We start from the raw sequence: 6,274 nt of genomic DNA, 5'->3' as shown, positions 1-6,274 counted from the left end.
TGAGGCTCACAGTCTTCATCCCCATTTTACAGATGAGAGAACTGAGCCACAGAAAAGTGAAGTTGGTATTTGTATTTGTTAAGCGCTTACTATGTGCAGAGCACTGTTCTAAGAGCTGGGGGAGATACGGGGTCATCAGTTTGGCCCACGTGAGGCTCAGAGTCTTCATCCCCATTTTAATAATAATGATAATGTTGGTCTTCATCCCCATTTTAATAATAATAATAATAATGTTGGTTTTTGTTAAGCGCTTACTATGTGCAGAGCACTGTTCCAAGCGCTGGGGGAGATACAGGATCAACAGGTTGTCCCTCGTGAGGCTCACAGTTAATCCCCATTTTGCAGATGAGGTAACTGAGGCACAGAGAAGTGAAGTGGCTGGCCCACAGTCACACAGCTGACAAGGGGCAGAGTCGGGATTCGAACCCATGACCTCTGACTCCAAAGCCCGGGCTCTTTCCACAGAGCACTGTTTGAAGCGCTGGGGTGGATACAGGGTCATCAGATTGTCCCACGTGGGGCTCACATTTTTTAATCCCCATTTTGACAGATGAGGCAACTGAGGCCCAGAGAAATGAAAGTGACTTGCCCAAAGACACACAGCAGACAAGTGGAGGAGCTGGGATTAGAACCCACGACCTCTGACTCCCAAGCCCGGGCTCTTTCCACTAAGCCATGCTGCTTCTGCTTCATTCATTCATTCATTCGCTCATTCATTCATTCAAATGAATTGGATTCACTCATTCCTTCACTTCATCGATTCATTTAATCGAGTGTTTACTGTGTGCCCAGCACTGTACTAAGCGCTAAGGAGAGTACACTATAACGATAAGCACATATTTATTCATTTATTTATTGAGCGCCTCTGTATTAGTGAAGCAGCGTGGCTCAGTGGAAGGAGCTCAGACTTGGGGGTTAGAGGTCATGGGTTCGAATTCCAGCTCTGCCACTTGTCAGCTGTGTGACTGTGGGCAAGTCACTTAACTTCTCTGTGCCTCAGTGACCTCATCTGTACAATGGGGATTAACTGTGAGCCTCACGTGGGACAACCTGATTACCCTGTATCTACCCCAGCGCTTAGAACAGTGCTTGGCCCATAGTAAGTGCTTAACAAATACCATTATTGTTAAGCACTTGGGAGGGTAAAATGCAACAGACAGTATACAAATTCATTCACTCATTTGTATTTATTGAGCACTTACTGTGTGCAGAGCACTGTACTAAGCGCTTGTAAAAGTACAATACAATAAACAGTGCTATTCCCTGCCCACAACAAGCTCACAGTCTAGAGGTGGGGAGGCAGATATCTATACAGATATGTAAAATTACAGATATGTACGTAAATGCTGTGGAGCTGGGAGGGGGGAGGAGCAGATGGAGCAAGTCAGGGCAACACAGAAAAGTGTGGGAGATGAGGAAAAGCGGGGTTTAGTCTGGGAAGGCCTCTTGGAGGAGATGGACCTTCAGTAAGGCTTTGAATGGCGGGAGAGTCTGTCGGATTTGAGAAGGGAGGGGGTTCCAGGCCAGAGGCAGGATGTGGGCTAGGAGTCAGTGGCGAGACAGGCGATATCGAGTTTCTGGCCCACAATGATCTATCGATCAATCGAGCAATCATTCATTCATTCAATCGTATTTATTGAGCGCTTACTATGTGCAAAGCACTGGACTAAACACTTGGAATGTATAATTCGGCAACAGATAGAGACAATCCCCGCCCAATAACAGGCTCACAGTCTAAACAGGGGAGAAAGACAGTGAAGCAAAACAGAACAAAACAAAATAGTCTGCCAGAGAAGCAGCGTGGTTCAGTGGAAAGAGCACGGGCTTGGGAGTCAGAGGTCATGGGTTCAAATTCCGGCTCTGCCACTTGGCAGCTATGTGACTGTGGGCAAGTCACTTAACTTCTCTGTGCTTCAATTACCTCATCTGTAAAATGGGGATTAATAATAATAATAATGTTGGTATTTGTTAAGTGCTTACTATGTGCAGAGCACTGTTCTAAGCACTGGGGTAGATACAGGGTAATCACACTGTCCCACGTGAGGCTCACAATCTTAATCCCCATTTTACAGATGAGGTAACTGAGGCACAGAGAAGTTAGGTGACTTGCCCACAGTCACACAGCTGACAAGTGGCAGAGCTGGGATTCGAACCCATGGCCTCTGACTCCCAAGCCCGGACTCTTTCCACTGAGCCACGCTGCTTCTCATGATTAAGACTGTGAGCCTCATGTGGGTCAACCTGATTACCCTGTAAATCTACCCCAGCGCTTAGAACAGTGCTCTGCACATAGTAAGCACTTAAATACCAACATTATTTTTATTATTATTATCATCAAGAAAAATAGAATCACAGTTATATATACATCATTAACAAAATAAATCGAGTAATAAATAATATATATAAATATGCACAAATATTTATTGGGGGGAAGAGGGAAGAGCAGAGGGTGGGAGAAGGGGGAATGGGGAAGGGAGAAGGAACAGAGGGAAAGGGGGGTTCAGTCTGGGAAGGCCTCCTGGAGGAGGTGAGCTCTCACTAGGGCTTTGAAGAGGGGAAGAGAGTTAGTTTGGCGGACATGAGGAGGGAGGGCATTCCAGGACAGAAGTAGGATGTGGAACAGGGGTCAATGGCGGGACAGGACAGAACGAGGCCCAGTGAGGAGGTTGGCGGCAAGGAGCGGAGTGTGAGGGCTGGGTTGTAGAAGGAGGGAAGGGAGGTGAGGTAGGAGGGGTCAAGGGGATGGACAGCTTTGAAGCCAGTAGTGAGGAGGCCAGAGGAAGGACATGGGTGAGAGGTCGGGGTGAGATAGATGAGATCGAGGTGCAGTGAGTAGGTTGGCATTAGAGGAGCAAAGTGTGTGGCCTGGGTTGGAATAAGAGAGTAGTAAGGTGAGATAGGATGGGGCAAGGGGATTGAGGGCTTTAAAGCCAATGGTGAAGAGTTTCTGTTTGACGTGGTGGTGGATGGGTTACCACTGGAGATTTTTGAGGAGTGGGGAAGCATGGGCTGAAGGGATTGGGTTTGGGGAAGAAGGGAGAGAGTTCAGAAGTAAAAGAGTCGGGGGAGACTGGGTCTGAAGCGGGGGGCTCTTTGAGGGCCAAAGAAGTGAGATGGGAGTGGAAGTTCAGGGTGAAGGGACCCATTTTGAAGTTGAGAGGGCAGAGGCTGGGATTCAATAAGTACCACTGATTTATTTTTTTTAATGTATTTCTTAAGCATTTACTTTGTGCCAGGCACTGTACTAAGCGATGGAGTAGAAATAAACTAATCAGGTTGAACACAGGTTCCCATCAGGTTTCCATCCTTCCCAGCAGTGTCTTCAGAGGATATCTCCTACCTCTTCTCAAGTGCTACCCCCTCCACCCTCTGCTCCTCCCCCTTCCCCCTTCACCTCCCTTCAGCTGAGCCCCTTTTCCCTCTGCTCCCCATCTCCTACCCTCCCCACCCCGTGCTCCTCCCCTTCCCCCCCTTCCCCTCCCCTCAGCACTGTGCTCAGTTGTATATATTATTTATTACCTTATTTATTTTGTTAATAATAATGTTGGTATTTGTTAAGCGCTTACTGTGTGCAGAGCACTGTTCTAAGCACTGGGGGAGATACAGGGTAATCAGGTTGTCCCATGTGAGGCTCACAGTCTTAATCCCCATTTTACAGATGAGGTAACTGAGGCACAGAGAAGTCAAGTGACTTGCCCACAGTCACACAGCTGGCAAGTGGCAGAGCCGGGATTCAAACCCATGACCTCTGACTTCCAAGCCCGGGCTCTTTCCACTGAGCCACACTGCTTCTCTAATAATAAGGTATATGTCCCCTGGATTCTATTTATCGTGATAATGTTGTCTTGTTTTTGTTTCGTTCTGTTTTGCTCTGCCGGCTGTCTCCCCCGATTAGACTGTAAGCCCGTCAATGGGCAGGGATTGTCTCTATCTATTGCCGAATTGTACATTCCAAGCGCTTAGTACAGTGCTCTGCACATAGTAAGCGCTCAATAAATACTATTGAATGAATGAAACCTTGACTCCGCTCTTTCATTCATCCTACAAATCCAATCCGTCACCAAAACCTGCCAGTCTCACCTTCACAACATTGCCAAGATCCACCCTTTCCTCTCCATCCAAACCGCTACCCTGTTAGGACAATCACTCATCACATCCAGAATGGATTACTGCATCGGCATCCTTTCTTGTCTCCCAACCTCCTGTCTCTCCCCACTTCAGTCTATACTTCACTCTGCTGCGTGGATTTTCTTTCTACAGAAACGCTCTGGGAACGTCACTCCCCTCCTCAAAAATCTCCAGGAGTTACCTATCAACCTTCGTATGAAGCAAAAACTCCTCACTATTGGCTTCAAAGCTCTCGGTCACCTTGCCTCCTCTTACCTCACCTCCCTTCTCTCCTACAACCCAGCCCGCGCACTCCACTCCTCTGCCGCTAACCTCCTCACTGGGCCTCGTTCTCGCCTGTCCTGCCGTTGACCCCTGGTCCACATCCTACCTCTGTCCTGGAATGCCCTTCTTCCTCACATTCGCCAAACTAGCTCATTTCCCCCGGTTAAAAGCCCTACTGAAAGCTCACCTCCTCCAGGAGGCCTTCCCAAATTGAGCCCCCCTTTTCCTCTGCTCCTCTCCCCTCCACATCACCCCCACTCCATCACTCTGCTCTAACCCCCTCCCCACCCCACAGCACTTGTGTATATATGTACATATTTATTATTCTACTTATTTTATTAATGGTGTGTGTATATCTATCATTCTATTTATTTATATTGATACTACTGATGCCTGTCTACTTGTTTTGTTTTGTTGTCTGTCTCCCCACTTCTTAGACTGTAAACCCGTTGTTGGTTAGGGATTGTCTCTATTTGTTGCCGAACTGTACTTTCCAAGAGCTTAGTACAGTGCTCTGCACACCGTAAGCACTCAATAAATACGATTGAATGAATGAATGAACACAGTCCATGTCCTACGTACGTGGGGCTCACAGTCTTAATCCCTATTTTACAGATGAGGGAACTGAGGCATAGAGAAGCTAAGTGACTTGTCCAAGGTCACATAGCAGACAAGTGGCAGAACTGGGAAACAGACCGCAGGACCTCTGATTCCCAGGACTGTGCTCTAACCACTAGACCATGCTGCTTCTTGATCGATGGTGTTGAAGTGTGTTACGGAGAAACCGAGAAGGTTTTTGGTGGAAAGGTTGCAGACAAGGCCGGAGAGAATGGGAGGAAACTGAGAGGGATTGGAAGGAATTGGAAGCAGCGTGGTCTAATTAATTAATTAATGTTGGTATTTGTTAAGCGCTTACTATGTGCCGAGCACTGTTCTAAGCGCTGGGGTAGACATAGGGGAATCAGGTTGTCCCACGTGGGGCTCACAGTCTTAATCCCCATTTTACAGATGAGGGAACTGAGGCACAGAGAAGTTAAGTGACTTGCCCACAGTCACACAGCCGACAAGTGGCAGAGCTGGGATTCGAACTCATGAGCCCTGACTCCAAAGCCCATGCTCTTTCCACTGAGCCACGCTGCTTCTCTAGTGGATAGAGCCCAGGCCTGGGAGTCAGAAGGACCTGGGTTCTAATCCCGGCTCTACAACTTGTCTGCTATGTGACCTTAGATGAGTCACTTCACTTCTTTGTGCCTCAGTTCCTTCATCTCTAAATTGGGGACCAAAACTGTGAGCCACATGTGGGCCATGGACTGTGTCCAACGTCACTAGTTTGGAAGCAGCATGGCTCAGTGGAAAGAGCCTGGGCTTCGGAGTCATAGGTCATGGGTTCGACTCCCAGCTCTGCCACTTGTCAGCTGTGTGACTGTGGGCAAGTCACTTGACTTCTCTGTGCCTCCGTTGCCTCATCTGTAAAATGGGATTAACTGTGAGCCTCACGTGGGACAACCTGATGACCTTGTATCTACCGCAGCGCTTAGAACAGTGCTCTGCACATAGTAAAATACCAACATTATTATTATTATTTGTATCTACCCCAAGGCTTAGTACAGTGCCTGGCACATAGTAAGTACTTTATCAATCAATCAATCCTATTTATGGGAACTTACTATGTGCAGAGCACTGTCCTAACAGCTTGGGAATCCTGGCTCCGTCACTTGTCTGCTATGTGACCTTGGACAAGTCACTTGACTTCCCTGGGCCTCAGTTTCCTCATCTGTAAAATGGGGATTAAGACTGAGAGCCCAGTGTGGGACAGGGATTGTGTCCAACCCAATTATCTTGTATCTACCCCAGCGCTTGGAATAATGCCTGGCACATATTA

Source organism: Ornithorhynchus anatinus, chromosome 3 (genome assembly GCF_004115215.2).
Source record: "Ornithorhynchus anatinus isolate Pmale09 chromosome 3, mOrnAna1.pri.v4, whole genome shotgun sequence".
Classification (NCBI taxonomy): Eukaryota; Metazoa; Chordata; class Mammalia; order Monotremata; family Ornithorhynchidae; genus Ornithorhynchus; species Ornithorhynchus anatinus.
Note: the sequence above shows the minus strand (reverse complement) of the source record.